Source organism: Carassius auratus, unplaced genomic scaffold (assembly GCF_003368295.1).
Source record: "Carassius auratus strain Wakin unplaced genomic scaffold, ASM336829v1 scaf_tig00217166, whole genome shotgun sequence".
NCBI lineage: Eukaryota > Metazoa > Chordata > Actinopteri > Cypriniformes > Cyprinidae > Carassius > Carassius auratus.
The window spans coordinates 1-17,110 of record NW_020528925.1 but is presented as its reverse complement, the minus strand read 5'-3'; the positions used below and the strand labels follow the sequence as shown (position 1 = coordinate 17,110).

Genomic DNA, 17,110 nt, shown 5'->3' with positions numbered 1-17,110 from the left:
CATTTAGTACCCTCTTTAGTCATTGCTCGTCTAAACTCTGTAGTACTGATCCCGTCTATTTTGATCTGGTCAGTTACTGCTTTTTCCGTGTTGGTCATTTTGTCTTGTCTAGTGTCCTGTCAGGACACTGAGTCTGTGTCATTTAAAGGACAAGTTTGTTTGTGTGTGACTTACTGTTCTATGGTCTGTACAAAATTGAAGGTTCAACCTCTAATTAATACAAAATTGAAGGTTAATTTTATCCCTTCGGCTGCTCCGTAAATTGTGGTGGCTACTGTTTTGTTTCAGTTGGACCAGATATGTCATGTGGACCAGTGTGCTTATGGAAATAAGAAAGACTGCACGGCACGGCCAGTCTCTTTCCAATCATCCCTTACTTTGCCCAAATTCAGTTTTGTTGAAAGTAGCGTTTTTTTCGAACAGTGGAAAAAATAAATAAATAAATAAATAAAATAACATTCTGGATTCTAGTTTAAAACCACATGTCATAATGCTTTACATCTGGCTTCAACTATTGCTTTCTAACCTGGGCATTATGTCAAGGGTTTTACTTTATTGCACTGTAATAAAACAAGATTCATGTCACCACATCTGAAGTGACCGCCTTCAGAAAAAGACCATCCGCTAATTTAGTGAGTGAACTGACATTTAAATCATACTCGCCTGAAGAATTGCCTTGTTTATCTTCTTCTGGCTTTTGGGGGACTGAAAGACCTAGAAGTCTAGATTTCCAGTAAAGTCATTAGAGATGTGATGGTGCTTCTGAACAGATTTGTAATGTCAAGAATTCCTACTAAAGTCATTGGAAACTGTGTTGAAGATGTTTTTTAGATCAGCTTATGAATGTAGGCTATAGAATAAGGTTATTAGGAGTTAAAATAATAGTCTAGGGCGGTAATCTAACAAAGTTCCTGTTTCCTGTAAAATGAAGGTATCCTAAGTATCCAAGCCCTAAAGTTTTAAACTGCGGTTAGAGCTTCAGGAAAATTATGAGAAATCCGTAAGCAGGTTGCTACAGAAACACAGAGAGCCAGCACATAGCTGAGATCCTATACTGATTACAGTCCTTCGTCTTGAGTAGATGTAGAAAGTCTATGTCATTTGAGGTTAGACGTGGCCAGATGTGGCCACACGCAACACTTGTTGCTGGTTGGTCAGATGCTTCTGCCAGACATCCAACTGTTCTGAGGGTTTGAGGAACCACACCAAAATTGGAAGTGAGATTTAAACCTCTCAAAGGAGATGTCATTGAAATTGGAACTGTTGTGTCCAGGCATCCCGTAGTGCCAATGCTTCTCACATTCCATCACATCCTATACTTTATTTTACAACACGCAGTCTGTAAAAACATTGCAATGTCTTTCACAGGCTTTATTGGCTACGCTCAATACATTCAGAAGATTGTGAACCAGTGGGACCTTCATGATAATGATGATGATCAGCTATTCTACACAAAGGTCTACGTGGATCCACTTCAGAGGGTGAGTGGAGAAAGCCTTTGCACTCTGTGAGAACATAAACGTGCTTGTAACTTGACCGCGTGCACTTATAAAACGCCTGCAAATGTATCATACCGCTCAAAAGCAAACAAACTGTTTAAAAATACACAACTATAAACAGTTTACATGAGGGCAAAGGTCACACGGTCACTTTTACACAAACTTGAGTGTGTTCTGTTCTTTATTTTAGGAAAAACTTCATATGACCTTGGACCACAAGTGTGAGATCTTCCAGAATTTGAACGGAGCCGTGGGTGAGTCAATCCAAAATGGTGTATAAATCTCGCTAGTTAACAACCCTTCCTTTTTTTCATATATTGCATCATAGCTGATGAATAAAGGGATGCCAAAGTGATTTATATTTTTCATCGTAACAATTTTGGTCTTATTTTTACTTTTTCTTTTAAACAGTTTAATCCGTCTTAAACAGACGGATTAAACAGTTTTAAAAGCAAACCTGACTCAAACTAACTTCCAATTTCTATGCGCTTAATGTTATAATTTTGGGCAAAGACAAGCACAGATTTATAGGATTTATCTATTAGGACACAATATAACTGATACTGAGGTCCTGGAAGTCTTCTAAATATAGATTCAATGGGGTTCATGTGGTAGGTAAAAGTGTCATTTAAATGGTGGCACTCAGATTTGTAAATTCTGAACAACAATTGTGACTAATACTGTAAGTAAAACTCACATATTTGCATGTCTAAAATTGTGTATACGTTCAATCGCACCTTCTGTGGCTCATTCAGTTCAATTCAAACCAAAAAAAAAAAAAATGAATCTACCTTAACTCTTGTTGATCAAAACTGATTTTCTGCGTTCTATCATTCGCTAGAACACAATTCTAATGGCAAACTACAGAATTACTATCACTATACATCACTGACTTTATTTGTAAAATACTAGACAGCCCTTTGGCCAAAAAGGTTGCAGTCATTGCCCAGTTGTTGTTGCCTAGCTGTAGAGTTTGACATTTTAGCAGGATGTCTGGGTGATAATGTCATCTCAGACCAGTAGAGTTTTTCCTTCTGCACTTCAGTGACGGATTAAACAAACACAGCACAGTGTGGAGTCATCTTCTCCTAATACTCAACCATCTGTGCTGTTTCTAATGAATAATCATCCATCCAGAGCTTACCCTTATGCTCTATGATTCATTCAAGCTGCCCCGTGTCCATCCCGCAGGATCTCCAGCATCTTTAATGTGCTCTAGAGAATACAGATGTTCTCGTAAACACTCAAACAAGATCCAATAAAAGTAACAAGGCTTAATGATACACAGTAGTAGCTTATGACCAGAATGTGAAGCCAGTGGCTTAGTTTATGGCTTCTTTTTATTTTGAATCAGTGAGCAACTTCTATTTTCTGTCAGTAATGTTTAACCAATTGACTTAACAGCACTTGAGGTCACGACCTGCATCTCCAAGAGATTGTCAGTCTTAGCAGGCAACTATAAATGTTAAATTCTCTAAAACTATCTAACATGGCTGGACATTGGGAGGGATAAGAAAGATAGCATCTGGATACCACGTGGATGCGATTGAATTGAAGATCTCCTCCTTTCTATTACTTTCTCACTTCCTGTAATCAAAAACAGCGTGAGAGTGTGCACAGCTGTACTTACAAAACCTGGATCTAACAGCCAGTAAACAAAATAACAGGGAACACAGACTTGTCTTCCAGGAAACAAAAACTCAAAGCTGGTTTCCAAATACAGGCAATGGACAGTTCTGTAGTAAAAATAAATAAATAAACACATTATCCTATTTCTAATATTCAAGACAGTATTATTCTGTTTGTGTGTGCCAAATGTACTGCAGGGGTAACTATAGCAAATGTCTGTTGGTGTAAATAATATTTGGTGTGGTGTCCCATGGGGACAGAGGGGGAGTCCCTGGAAAACGCACACCTTTATCGCATCATTAAAATAAATAAATAAATGTATGCATTTAGCAGATGCTTTTATCCAATGCAACTTACACTGCATTCAAGCTAACAATTTTCAACTAACATGTGTTCCCTGGGATTCAAACCCCCAACCTTGCGCTTGCTAACACAATGGTCTACCACTTGAGGCAACCTGTTTATGGTAACAAGTAATTTTGTTTTAGTGTCCTGATCTAAGATAAGCTTATATGCTTTTTAAAGAAAAAGAACATTATTCCCTGCGGAACAGTTAATCTGCTTGATCTGTCACACTATTTAAACACACAATTAACATCAGATGCAACATTTCCCTTGCTGCAACGTTGTCCTTTAAATTCCCAAATGAGATACAAAACTCATTCTTGATGTATGTTATGTTATCTAATATAAAGTAACAGTCCAGCAATAATTACAGTTCTAGTTTATGTAGGTCATGAAAATTTGACAGCAGGATTCATTTTCCATTTGTTGTCCTGCGTAAAACTGGATTTAACTACTACAAGCTGGGATGGGATATAGGTGTACATGCCCTGTTCTAGACCATAAATCATATGAAGAATATATTTTTTAAAGGTTATTTTTACAATGTCATTTTATTTATTTATAAATATTATAAAAATAAATAACTTAATACCTAAAATGTAATTGTATTTTCTTCCACAGATATACTTCAATTACTTGGCCAACTACATCCCAAATGTGTGGAACTATGAGCAAGGCTGTACCATCTGTGACCAAGACATGGTGGATTTGTCTCAGGTTAAAGTGAGTCATCCAATAAAAGCCACATTAGCTGATTTTGTTCATTTTCCTCTTAGCACTTGAAAGTTATATGCTAAAATCATTGATCATCAATATTATTTTGAGTTTTCATTTAAAGATAAGCCAAGAGAAAGTGGAGCTTGGAAGTTATGTTCTGTATGCGACCTATGTTACTTTTCACATTCCCTAAATTATAAATGCCCATAAGGAGCCGCTTGAGGAAGAGGAAGTTGTGCACTGCTGTGGTGTAGGAAATGGCTTTTGGTTTTAGGACGGTTTCACTTACTGGGGTGTTGCTGTCAACCAGACCTCTCTTTAGCGAGCCGCTCAATGTGGGGTTATATCCACTGGGTAACTCAAAGTGGTTGTCCTAAAAATTAGTTGTGGGGTTCAACTAAGGTTGGCAAAAATTGCTTTGAGTTATTTCCAATAAGATGGAGTTACTGATGTGGAAATAGCAAATTTCTGCTTGTAGTATTGTCAGGGCAAAATTCACCACAATGTTGAGCTGACCATTTTTTTTTTATTTATTTTTTTTATAATGAACATAGACATGTTTATCTCTGCTAACGTTTTCTGAGTGGTTTCTAGAATCTTATTAAAGTTGTGATGAAACGAAAGAAGCGACAATTTCTTTCATATCAAGAATAAATTAACTGGATGGTTCAGGCTGGCTGATTGGTGGCATTTGCTAGTTGAAAAAAAAAAAGGTATTTTTGGGCTATATCTTACACTAACGCACAAATGGAAGAATCTTTCATTTTGGTCACTGTAAAACCTCAGATGACTGGTCATGTGAAACAAAAAAGCCTATTTTTTAACCCATTCATTTCTAGGAAGCATTGGAAAGGATGATGAGACAAAACCCAGAGTCTGTTGTTTGTCAGGACAATGTAGTGGCTAGGTCGTACCAATCTCATCTGCTCAGTGGTTTTGGGTTGTTCTTGAAAAAGGAACACACGTTTACATTCTCACACTGCTTGTGCTGAGGATGAAAAGGCCCCGTTAAAGGAAACTGTCCCGGTTTAGACTCCGCAGAATCCCCTGTGTCTCCTGTTTAGTCCCTGCTCTTCTGTCGGTAACAATTTAAAGACCTCTGGCTCAATTCTAGAACACTCCCTTCAGGAACCCAGAGCCAAGGTCGGAACTAGGAAATTAGATGGTGCCACTCAGGTCCCATTTCATCTAGTGAGCTGTGCAGACTGGTCAAGAACCACAAAAGTAGTGGTGACAGAACTGTGTAACCTTAAGCTCAATGTCATGGGAAAGAAGCTTGTACTTTTTCTCAGACCTCCAGCAGTGAAAAAATAAGACTGGATGGCATGTGTTGTTTTCTATACCATTTTTAACCATGCTAGATATATTCATTATCCCATATGCAAACTAGCGAAAATACAAGCCAATCATTGGGATGGGATCTGTCATCCCCACGGCCCTACAGAGAACAAACTCTTTTGAGAATGCATGGATGAACCTGGTCACTAACATCTAAATAATATTTAGTTGGGCTCCCATCAATATATGCATATTGTGATACACACTTACTGTGCAATAAAAAGACTCCTACAGTAATAATTTTGTGGGGTTATATCCCCTACACTAAGTGAAAATATTGTGAATAATTTAACTGCGTGAGAAAGTATTAATGTTTGACCAGACTTTTTTTCTTTATCTAAACAGGAGTTTCCAAAAGTGACAGTTGGTATATACATCGAGCAGCCGAGTCCATTCCTGCCAGAGTTCCTGGGGAGGCTCCTGAGTCTAGATTATCCCAAAGATAAACTGAATGTCTTTGTCCATAACAGTGTGAGTGTCTGAATGACAAAGCAATGAGAAGCATTTGACCATTTGGATTTTGGCGTCTGTCTTTGACCGTGCTTGTTCCATGTCTTGTTCTCCAGGTGGTTTACCATGAGAAGCACATACAGAAGTTTTGGGAAGAGAACAAGAATGTTTTCCGCAGTTTTAAAGTCGTTGGCCCCGAGGAGAACTTAACTCAAGGAGAAGCAAGGAACATGGGAATGTAAACATCCCTTTAATTTCAGAGTCACTCTCGAAAATATGCAAATAATGAAGTAAATTACTATGCAAATCTGAGCAAGCTCAAACTCCTTATCAAAGATAAACGCAAACCTTTGCCACATGTCAGCAAACTTTTCAACTCCTTACAAAAAAAAAAAAAACTCCAGAAACAACAGCCGACTCGCCACAAAGCGGTACATCTTCCTATCCTTTAGAAATGTACCAAATAAAAACAGAAGAAGCTTTTATTTGCTCTTAGTTTAGCACTCATCAAAACACTGCTGTCGTCAAGATTCCCATTCCATCTTCAGAACGATGTCTGCTTTCAAACATTTTCCACAAAAGCTATCACAATATCAAACCAAGTGGCATCTGCAAACAAATGCTGCTAGACATGCTCACTTGATTTCTCTGAGCTATTTTTACAATTACTTTTAACTAGCTGGTTCAAATAGTCATTATTGCTGCTTATTTAAGTGTCACTATTACTATCTTTTATACTTAGGGTTAGTAATTTAAATAAACCCCTAAACTTCAGTGTGTGACTTGTTGGATCCATAAGCTTTTAGTGGATGTCTGAAGTTATACGATCACATTTATTTAGGCGTATACAGGATGTGCAGTAGACATGTTGGTTCTCTGGTCCTGGTGCTGTTTTCCTGCTGCATGTCTGTGTTTGGCATCAGTAGCTGTTGCCATGGTGATATCACTCAAGTTGTTTATCTTAATTACTAGGTCCAAGAAATTCTGGTTTGCATAAGACGTCAGAGCAGACGTTATAAGGTGTTGGTTTCAGACGGTTTTCATTTTGCTTCTTAACAGAGCATTCTAAGAATATTTAATAAATATTAGGAGAATGATGCTCAGAATCACTCAGAATCACAGGAACATTATATATATATATATATATATATATATATATATATATATATATATATATATATATATATATATATATATATATATATATATATATATATATATACTCTTTCATAGCCAAGGACACTGTTATGTTTGTTCTCGGGCGAATAGGATAAGAAATGTTTGTGTTAATAATTGGATCTCTGGCGTTTGATTACACACTTTGCTATGTGCAGTTTGTCACCTTTCAGAAAACAAAACGTTTAGCATTAGCATGAACATTTAACATTGCCCTGGATTTTGCTAGAATTAATAATGACACCCTTACTATTTTCTAACAGTGATTTGTGCCGGAAGGATCCTTCTTGTGATTATTACTTCAGCATCGATGCAGATGTGATGCTCACCAACCCCCAGACCCTAAAACTCCTCATCGAGCAAAACAGGTAGTTTCCCTTTAATCAAAGTCAAACATTTAAAAAAATCTGGAATCTTCCACAGTAACCATTTTGTCTGAGGGAATGAACTTGAATCTCTCATGTGCTAAAACCACAGGAACATTATAGCTGACTGAATGCTAATCCCTCAAGGTTTAAAAATAAGCACGGGTGGCTTCCTGTTTTCCCATGGTGCATAGAAACAGTCTGCTCTTCATTGCATGCACTCTTATAATGCCACTTGACTTTAAATAAGAAACAAGTCTGAACTCAGTCACATTTAATATGAGAACCTTAAGCACTCTTTCGCATGACTATGGAGGAAGCCCTTTTCAGATATTTTAAGAAGGCTTGGGAACTCTCTCTGCTGGCTTCTGGCTTGTGGAGTGAAATTCTAACCAGTAACCGTATAAATGTGGAATTTTACATGTTTCCACATTGTTGACCAACACTATAATTTCCACTAAAGTGTTTTGAATGGCATGTTTACCTAGTGATATTCATGGATTGTTGAGTTTAAGTTCACAAGAGAGGTGAAAGACTTGACTATGTTACTCCAGGGTCACTCTTACGATTATAGGAACACTACCATATAAAGCTGCTCTCATGTGCCCGGATAAAAAGATGCCTTCTTCACAATCTGACAAGTATAAGTTTTCACATGGGTCATGGTAACCACTTATGTGGTATAAACTTTCATTAAACCAATCTATTCATCCCAACTTTTTACCAAGCCACTTACCTCTCTAGCTTCACAGAGATGCTGGAGCCTTTTTCCAGCATCTCGGGCTGCATTCAGGGTACATCCTGAATGTATCAAAAGGCTAACACACACACACACACACACACACACATTCTCATCTTCAGGCAATTTATTTTGTCTAAATCACCTCTACTGTATGTCTTTTGGATTGTGCGTGAAACCAGAGTGGTTTTCAAACCCTGGGTCGCGTCCCTTGGTTTGGTTCACCTGGACGATTTGAGGAAAATGTATATAGTACAGTATATTAGGGTGACCATATGTCATCTTTTCCCCGGACATGTCCTCTTTTTGGACTTAAAAAAAAAAAATCTAAAATGCGTTGGTTTGGGATTTCTTAATTGCCCAAAATGTTATTTGTCGAATCAGGGATCCGCTCTCAGTATGCTGAGTATTAACCATTTTAAAGAAACGTCTGAAAATACATCTCTTTCATCTTCATATGACCCTCTAACTCCAGCACTGTCTATTCTATTTATATTCTAACTGCTTGCTACTTCTTTCTACTTATTTTCTTTTTATTTATTAGAAATAATAACCTCCTAACACAAGCATTATCTATTATTTTTCTGTTCTATCCTCTCAGGACGCGAGAAAATAAGTTTTAGGAATTTAGGACGTTTTTTTTTTTTTTTTTTTTTTTTTTTTTTTCATGTCTTTACATTGCTTAGAGCATTAAAAATTATGTAAAAAAAATAATAATAAAAAAAAAAATATATATATATATATATATATATATATATATATATATATATATATATATATATTTAATTCATAAGTTATGCTGTGTCCTCGGTAGAAGACATCGTGACTCTATTTCTTTAAAAATATAAAAAGAATGAATGAACATGCAACAACTGATTCGTTTAATCACCAATACATTTTTTGCTTTGAATATTATTATTATTATTTTTTTTTTTTACAAAACTTTGTATAAAGATGATTCTCAGCTATGTTATAACATAATTATTCAGTATAGCATCTTTCTTTCTGCAAAATGTATGTAAAATGGCTATAATCAGGTTCTCATTATATACAACGCACCTATAAACGAAATCAAATTTGCATATTAATGTGTTTTTGTGGCAACTTGTAAACATTTCAATAATGGGAGTAATAATTTACAAGATTTTCATAATTATATTAATATTTCATAGAATATTGAAATATAATTTATTTCCCTGTCCATTTGTTATGTCTCCCAAAATGCGTAATAAACATGCTTTCAGTCCTTGTGCCCTCATACAGTATGTCCTGATATCCTGTTTCATAACAGAAAGTCATATTTTGATTTGAAACCCCTTAACATTTTCCTGAGAGGTTGATTTATGCTGCCCAATAGTGTCATCCTAAAAACTTAATTCAGTACTACAGCAAATGTGGTGGTGGCAAAAAAAAGTAGCTTTGTATCTTGCATAGTAGGCCTATCATAGTACATTTATTGACTGTTGCTGGTTTCTGTGCTGATTTTTTTTTTTTTTTTTTCGACCACAGAAAAATAATTGGCCCTCTTGTCACCCGTCATGGAAAACTGTGGTCCAACTTTTGGGGAGCCCTGAGCTTGGATGGTTATTATGCGAGATCTGAGGACTACATTGACATTGTGCAAGGAAAGCGTGTGTGAGTATCTTGGAGGATGTGATCCAGAAGTTACTGAGATCTGATATTTCACTGTATATAAACTTACTGGAACATTACGGAATTGCATTTATCCTCCTCTGAATCAAAAAGAGTACTCTGTTCAAACTCAATGTAAATTGCTAAAAAGTAATCTTCTCTATTCAAACTCAGATTACTTTGTAGCATGCCGATTGCTCACCAGGACATGTCTCTAACAAAGTATATTTTAACATTGTATGCAAATATGACTCTATAATGCCAAGCATCATTACTGTTTTTGCATATTCTTTTGTCTTTCCTTGTGTAAATAGTGGTGTGTGGAACATCCCCTTCATGGCCCACATCTACCTCATAAAGGGCCAGACTCTGCGGAATGAGCTCAAAGATAAGAATGTCTTTGTCTTGGAGAGATTGGACCCCGACATGGCCATATGCAGGAATGCCAGAGACTTGGTATGACCACTGAAACACAAAGCTGTACAGTTATAGTAATTATATATTTAATCTAGATCAGCAACGATCATAGCATTTTTTTATAATAGTCTAGAGTTTTAATTAGTTAGGTGTACAATGTAATTGAATGTAATTTGTTGTTGTGTAATTGATGTAAATGTGTAATTTATTTAATTGAATTGTTTATTAATTAAAAATTATTACAATGTGAGATACCAGAAAACTGTTAAAATACAGCATATACTTAATGTTTAAAATGTATCGTCACAAAATGTCATGGATTCTGATGATAAAGCTGAATTTGTAATAAGGGAGGAATGTAGGAGAGTACAGTAGATATGGAAGCCTGTTTCCGCCACTGAAAAAAAACACACACTTTTTTACGAGTTTACATCTCGCAATTCTGACTTTTTATTTTCCCAGAATTGCATGATATAAACTTGCAATTCTTTTTCTCTGAATTTTGTGAGATTTAAACTTGCAATTGTGAGTTATAAAGTCCAATTCTGAGGCAAAACTTTAATTGCTGTGGTAACTAACAACCTCAGTTCCCTGACATAAGTGAACAAAAGATGCAATGTATACTATAGGGGAAACTGCTATTTTTTTCTGAATACTGAAGCTTGATTTGCTGGGCCGGAGGCGGCACAGGCTTCGCAGACTGCTGGCAGGATGAAGCCTTCTGAAGACCTGTACCAGCCACCAAACTGGAGTGTTTCTGAAAAGAGTGACGCATGGCCTGCGATGACTTGTGTGCTGCCATAAACCACTCAGCAAATCCATCCACGGCAGGGCCGAACAGTCCCTTGAGAGGGAAGTCGAAGAAGGTGATCTTCCACCACCAGGTCTGCCATGGACTTTTCAGTTGCCTGTGGCCTGTGCAGTGGCCTTTTATAGTGTGCAGAGCCAGGTCAGTCACTGTGCACAGCTCCTTGAAGGCATTGGAGGTCTGGCTGGACTGAAATTTGGAAAAACTTGCCTGAAAAACACTGACTTTATGTGAAGTGCTGAGCCAGCCTGGCCAGCCATAGAATAAGCCCTGCCTGCCAGAGTGGAGGTAGTCCAGCCGGGCTTAGATGGGCACGCTGGGCAGATTGAGGGCAGAGATGTGGAGCGGCATTTTTCTTCAACGCCGTCAACAGTGGTGAGAGGAGGAATGAACATTCTGAGTAGGGGGTATGCCACATCCTGGTTAGTTCGCCGTGAACCCCTGTGAAGACCAGGGCGGGCAATTGCAGGAACCACTCGTCTAAGTTGCCATGTTGGTGGGAACAGTTAAAGTTGAGATCCTCTACAGCCTTAAAGAGAACACAGATCAGCTCGCTGTATAAGCTGGGATTTGTTGGTTGCTTCGGGGTTGCGGGGTCCTCGCCAGAGCACGCCCTCTCTTCAGCTTCTTAAGCATCATCAGCGACAACTTCCTCCTCACTCAGGCTGAAGGAGATCAACCCATTCACAGCCAATGAGAGAAAAGGAAATTGCAAAAAAAAAAAAAAAAAGCTCTCTATATATATATATGATATAAAGTCATAGTTAACTTTTTTTTATTCAGTTGAGGAAATGGGCTTCCCTAAGTAGATCATCAAGCAATTCACTTCTAAAAGCAGAAACTGTTCTTTATTAGTTTGCATATGACAATTTAGCCTGATTTCTCAATGGTTTGAAACATCCGCTGCATCTCTGTGAACAAGATGTAACTGGCAAGTATTCAAAGTTAATCAGTCTGCTATCGTGAAGGCATGGCATCTCCATTCATTTATGGCAGCCTCTGTGATGCATTCAAATTGTTCTCTGCCCATCATCCTTTACCTCTCTTTCACATCCATCATGTGACCTTGATCCAATGGGAATGTCTGGCTGGGCGATTTTTCTTCCTCCTTAATATAAACACCACTAATAACTAACTATGAGGTTCTTCGAACTGTCTGCAGCTAACTTCTTATGACACCTAAAGGCAGCTTATACTCTAGCCCTTTTCTGAGCAGAAAATCAACAACAAAAAAAACCTTGTTACAAGTCCAAAGGCATCTCTAACCATTCTGGTAGAGTTTATTATTGAACATGTGCTGTGTCCCTATCTTTTCTAATATTCTAATTTCTTAATATCTCCCTCTCTCTCTCTCTTTGTATCCTACTCTGTGTAATGTCTTGTTATATAATTTACATGGTGCTTTTCCTTCATTTTAGACAGTACAGAGAGAAAGAGAATCTCCTTCTCCGGAATCATTCCATATGCTCAGACCCCCACAGGTTCCTCTTGTTTTGATTATTCTATCATGCATAATTTAAGATTCAGATTTTTTTAAAGCAAGGCATCACTTTTTCAAATGGTTATAAAGTGATATTACAACCATGCATTAATAAATGTAGTAATAAATGCACATTTTTCAAGAGAAAGGTCTACTAACATTTAATATTTGTTTGCTTTGGGATCATTACAGTATGTACAAACTTAAAATCACAAGCAGTGCTGTCAGAACATATAATCCCAGAAGATTTGGCGAATCATTGAGATGAATTACTATGCATGTGGAAAAACCATAAACCTCCATTTCAAGCTCAATGTGGTTGTTTTGTGGTTTTTCTATTCCATAAATGAATGTGCATGTGCTGATATGCATTCACACATTTGTTTTAAAATCATATCCATTTAAAATGCATCTTGCACAGACAGATGTGTTTAGCTAACAAGCGGAACCCTTTGGAAAAGTGATGCTATTGAGTTTGATCTGCTTTTTTTCTGATGGGGTAAACCTGGACAAAGCACCAGATATTATATACTGTATATACACTGAACCATGCATTCTCCACACTGTTCTCCACAGTGGTGCCAAGGCCAATTAAGTATCTAATAGATTTACTGCATTATAGTTTTCCCTGCAGTAACATAAAAATCCAAGAGAAACCCTCTTCCAAGCACACTAGTACCAGTAACATGAAACTTACCATCACTACCTCCATTACTTATCTCAGTCTAGGTATGTATGTAGCATTTGCTACCTTTGTATGTTTGCATTGCTTTGAGCAATTAGGCTAATATGTTTGAGATTGGCGCAGGACATGTTTCAATAAAGCCTAGACTGAGAGCAAGTCTTGACCCTCCTAGACTTAGATACAAGAAACCTTGTCCCTGCTTCTAGTAAAATAAGCAGGAATGTTGATTCCTGGAGTTGCACTTTCCCCAGCACTTCCCTGTGTTCCCGTTCCAACCCCTCTAACAGCCCTTCCCAACATCTGTCCTCCCATTGTTATTGATTATCACATTATTACACATTATCATGCTGTTTATTTGTGATTTGTTTTGATCATCGACTCGAAATTATTTGCACGATGTGTTTTTTTATTACTCATTTTACATTGTTTATTTTTTGTTAACATTGGACTTTTTAGATTTCAGAACGAATTTTTTGTATCTAACTACCTTTTCTTTGCCCACCACAGGGAGTTTTCATGTATGTTACAAATCGTCATGAGTTTGGAAGGCTTATTTCGACTGCCAACTATAACACATCTCATCATAACAATGACCTTTGGCAAATATTTGAAAACCCACTGGTGAGTGAATGTTTTCTGTATACAAAGTGTCTGTAATAATTCAAAAACATCGGGATCCAGAAGTGGTCAATTTAGTGCTACATTTGTCATCAATAATGAAGCAGAGTGCTGACAGGGTAAACATACGTCTGTGTTGACCTCCATCTAGGTTTTAGTCTGCCATCCGGATGAATATAGGGGAGATAATCACTGTTTGCAATGCAGGTCACTCATTGGGCTAAAGTTCTAATCCTCTTTCTTTTTCACAGGACTGGAGAGAGAAATACATCCATCCCAACTATACCCGAATTTTCACTGACAACATCTTGGAGCAGGTTAGCAAACATTTTTGTTTATTAATTTAGCAGGTTATGTTTTTATAGAGTAGGAAAGATCATTCCACCATGGAGGTTTAGCAAAGTTAATATTCCGGATAAGGAAATTAATATTCCAGAAAGTTTCACTCACTTACCAACCAGACTTGTTGTATAAGGAAACATTTACTCTTGGTCTGATTGAAGACAGAACAACAATACATTTGAAAAATTGGCAGAAGTTTAAGGCACTGCATTATTCCAGAATCTAGAGTTGACTGAACAAGGAACTATGCAGATTGCCCAGGGAAACCTGATCTTCTTGATAAAGTACCGTGCAAATCTACATGACTGGGCAGCCTTTGCAATGGTCTGTGAAACTGAACTGGTCACCAAATACTACCTGCATCTTCTTGTTTGATCTGGATGTGGTGTTCTCTGACAGGCCTTGCTGAATGTGGGCTCGCTAGAAGACAAGGAGCTCTGATTTTGCTAGGCTGAGTTGAGAAGTTTAGTTAAGAGTTGACTTAAGGCCTTTAACCAGGCCAAGAAATCCATGGGTCTATGATGGGACCAAGCAATGTTGTGAACATTGAGAAAAAGATGAGTGCTTATCCTTGAGTCACCAATGCAGTTCCTTGTAACTTGTAACTTGGATACAGTTCCCTTCCATGATACCATAAGCAGGGGTCTCCAACCCTGCTCCTGGAGAGCTACCATCCTGCAGATTTAAGCTCCTTAAAGACACCAGAACCAGCTAATCAAGAGGTTCATGGTTACTTGATAATTACAGAGAGGCATGTTGGAACAAGGTTGGAACTGAAATCTGCAGGGCGCTATAGCTCCCTAGAGCAGGGTTGGAGATTCCCTTCTGTTTGTCTTGTTTGCATCTTTTGAGACTATAAACCCGCCGATCCTTCAGTCAACCAAGGCAGTAGATGGGGGTTGGATGAGGACAGGGGTTGGAGATCCCTGTCCTATAGAATCTACATGGGAGGCAGGGTTGAAACCAGTAGTTTCCAAGATGTTGAGTTGTTGAGGAGGGTGATTGGAAGATATGTGGATGGACAAAAATGCAAACTAGTCCAACTGAATTAGGACATCATTAACTATCATTAAGTATAAGTCCACTTAGAATTTGAATCAAGTCACATGCACCAAAAAGAACTGCAACTTAGTTTTATATCGGAATGTGGAGCATTCTTTATCTTCTCTCTGATCCCTATATTAGCTGTTTTTGCTTGCCTTTAGACTTCTATATGTAAATTACTTCTGTTATGATTGTCAGAGAAATATGTAAAAGTAATAAAATGTACAGTTTTCCAAGATGTCACCTTTGAAAAGAAAAACATTTGTTCTTTGCATGACACTCCCATCGATGTTTGTATAAGTTAGAATGTTTTAGAGTGAAAATTTGTTATGCTGGAATAGCCACATTTGTGCTAGGTGTTAAGGCTGAAATTTGACCTGATACTAAGCACCTGTTTATGTTTCTACAGCCTTGCCCAGATGTTTTCTGGTTCCCTGTGCTCTCGGAGAAAGCCTGTGATGAGGCTGGTGGAGGAGATGGAAAATCTTGGTTCATGGTCTGGTGGAAGACACGAGGTCAGATAAACCCGCCGACCTTAAACAGTCTGCACACTTTGTACAGGGATCAGCCATGAATTAAAAAATGTGTAAATACAAAAAGGAAACAGATTTTTATTCTTAATAGACAAAAATGTATAAATATTTTGTCAATTACATATGTAATCCTTATTTTTCTCAGTGAAAATTACCTTTTAGTAGACATTACACAATAGCACAATTGCTGATAATAATTTAAGGTTTTTACCATTGACTTTGCCCAGTCATTGTGTTGTCCTTTGCAGGACAAGCGTATCACTGGAGGCTATGAGAGTGTCCCGACAGATGACATTCATATGAAACAGATCGATTTCGATAAGGAATGGCTGCACTTTATCAGAGAATTCATCTCCCCTGTCACTCTCAAGGTCTTCTCTGGCTATTATACCAAGGTGAGCAAGTCTGTCTGGGTCTGGACCGAGTCATAATTAAGCTGTTATATGTCTGAGCATTTGTTAAGGAATTTGTATTTTCTACGTCAACCTCTATTTTAAGATTTAGGGTCAAATTGGGTGAAATTAAACACAGATGGCATGTTCATCTTTTCAAGAAATCATTTATCTACCGTACTTTAAATGGTAAAAAAAAAAAAAACCTGTAAGACCTCGGAACACAGTTTAAGATATTTTAGATTTAGTCCGAGAGCTTTCTGTCCCTCCATTGAAAATGAACATCATCAAAGTAGTCCATGTGACATCAGAGGGTCAGTTAGAATTTGTTGAAGCATCGAAAATGCATTTTGGTCCAAATAAAGCAAAATATGACTTTATTCAGCATTGTCTTCTCTTCCGGGTCTGTTGTGAGCAGTGATCTGTTTCTCAAACGAATCACTCGATGTAACCGAATCTTCTTGAAACAGTTCACCAAATCGAACTGAATCATTTGGAATGGTTTCCATGTCCAATAAGCATTAATCCACACATTACTTAAGCTGTTACATTTTTTAATGTGTCTGACACTCCCTCTGAGTTCAAACAAACCAATATCCCGGAGTTATTCATTTACTCAAACATTACACTGACTAAACTGCTGTGAAGAGAGAACTGAAGATGAACACGGAGCCGAGCCAGATAATGAATGAAAGATTGACTCGACTGACTCGTGATTAATTGTTATTGGAGACGCGAACCGTTTCAAACGATTCAGTTCGATTTGGTGAACTGGTTCAAGAAGATCCGGTTACATCGAGTGATTCTTTCACGAAACCGGACATCACTGCACTGCACTGGAACTGCAGTGTTGTGAAAGCGCTCACAGCAGACATGGAAAGAAGACAATGCTGAACAAAGT

The 17,110-nt window shown here is 37.6% G+C and overlaps 1 pseudogene; it reads left to right on the top strand.

The window, feature by feature from the left end:
* The window catches only part of LOC113100089 (procollagen-lysine,2-oxoglutarate 5-dioxygenase 2-like), a 37,416-nt pseudogene extending 21,057 nt beyond the window's left edge, over positions 1–16,359 (top strand).
* Positions 16,360–17,110: the final 751 nt, after the last annotated feature.